This window comes from Suricata suricatta, chromosome 4, assembly GCF_006229205.1.
Source record: "Suricata suricatta isolate VVHF042 chromosome 4, meerkat_22Aug2017_6uvM2_HiC, whole genome shotgun sequence".
Lineage (NCBI taxonomy): Eukaryota > Metazoa > Chordata > Mammalia > Carnivora > Herpestidae > Suricata > Suricata suricatta.
In genome coordinates, this window is record NC_043703.1 from 61,514,451 (window position 1) to 61,516,182 (window position 1,732).

A 1,732-nucleotide genomic window follows, 5' to 3' on the forward strand; every position below is an offset into this window, starting at 1 on the left:
TTTTTTTTTTGGAGGCCTAAAGTAATCTGCTAAGAAAAGTTAGTGTCGTGATTGACACACCAGGGTATAATCCCAGCCATCCATCTCTGTGTTTAAAACTCTTCCAGGCTTCAGAAATGTCCTGGACCAATTTCCCCAGTAGGCTGTGTGGAGGGTGAGTCCAAATCTTGTGATTATAATCTGAACTTTATACAGTTCTATCTTTTACCTTTATATTATATAGATCTGAGGTCTCTGGGTAACAGCTAAGGGCCTAACTGGAAGCCAGACCCGTCATTTGGGCCATCATAGAGCTCAGTAACCAGTGATTTGTTCGAGACTGTTCAAATCACTTGAATCAGGGCTTCTGAATCTGGGCCACCGGAGAACAGGGAATTGCCTGACATTTCACAGAAACAGGTTTTCTTAACTTCAGCTCTATTTAGGTTTTGGGCCAGGTCATTCTGAGGGGCTGTCCAGTGCATTGTAGGGTGTTTAGCAGCATCCCTGGCCTCTGTCCACTAGATGCCAGCAGCACCTCCCTCCTCGAGTTAATCCAAACCTCTCCAGACCTCCCTGAGTATTCCCTGGGGGGCGTATTCTCCCTTCTCCCCCTTGAGAACCACTGGGATAAAGTTTCATACATGTATTTTTTTCCCTGAGAGACTTACCAGTCTCACCATATTCTTAGAAAGTTCTGTTATGACCTCAAAAAGGTTGGAACCAGTCACTCAAATCCTTTCACTATGATAATGCTTTCAATCTGATCCAGCATGTATCTCCAGCTGTAGTTGCTGGGGAAATGTACACCATTATGGCTAAAATGATGCAGTTTGAAATTTTACTGCGAAATATTATTGATACCTATTCATTTGTAACTTCCAACGACTTTGAAAAAGCCCTTTCACACACTATATCTGGGGAAGCGTCTGCTATCGTCTAATACTGTTATTCCCAGATGGAGGGATTCTTAAAATACTGTCTTCCGCGGACTCCCACAGTCCTCCACTGAATGTAGCTCTAAACTTCCAAAGGGGTAAACGTTAATGACAAGCAAAAAAAAAAAAAAAAAAAAAAAAAAGAAAGAAAGAAATCTGATGGTAGTATTGATTAGAAGAATGATTGGATGGAGAGATGGAGGGGAAAAGGGAGGGAGGTGGGGAACAGAGAGACAGAGACAGAGATGGGAGAGAGGGAGAGAGAGGGAGAGAGAGAGAGAGAGAGAGAGAGAGAGAGGGGGCGGGGGAGAATACAATGCCTGGAAGGAGGCTCCCAAAGAAGGTTTCTCTAGCACCGGCTCGCTGGCTGAAGTCTCCTGCCTTCTCCCGGGCTCGTCCCTGGAAAGACTCTTTGCCAGGCACAATCCCCGGGCCTGGTGCTTCCCGCTCTTCTGTCTCAGGCTCACGTCCACACTGGCCTGGTTCACCCTCTCCAAAGTGAGCACATCCCAAGAGTCTCCCCATTGCTCCAAAGGGTCCCTTTACCCAGTTTTAAGGCCCTCCTTCCCCACCTCCGGCAGGAAACCGGAGCTTAACCTCAAACGCCAGAGGCAGCCGGGGAACGCGTCTGGTCTTCCGTGGCCCCTCCGGGGCGCCGAGAAAACTAGCAACTTTCTTCCCGGCTTCCCGGGCTGCCCGCCTCCCCGCCCTCGCGTTTGCAGGAGTCGCCGCGGCGGGAGGGCAGGGGAGGCGGGGGGCGGAGGGCGCTCGGGCCAGGGAGCCGCCAGAGTCGCCCCCGGGGCGGGCGGGGTCCC

General features: G+C 50.1%; 1 protein-coding gene across 1 annotated transcript in view; it reads left to right on the forward strand.

The window, feature by feature from the left end:
• The first annotated feature begins 1,391 nt into the window (after positions 1–1,391).
• Positions 1,392–1,732, forward strand: part of LHFPL6 (LHFPL tetraspan subfamily member 6) — a 245,649-nt gene continuing 245,308 nt past the window's right edge. Inside the window, exon 1 of the mRNA XM_029936837.1 lies at positions 1,392–1,415. The gene's annotated coding sequence lies outside the window, so the exon portion shown is untranslated. The remainder of the gene's footprint in view (positions 1,416–1,732) is intronic.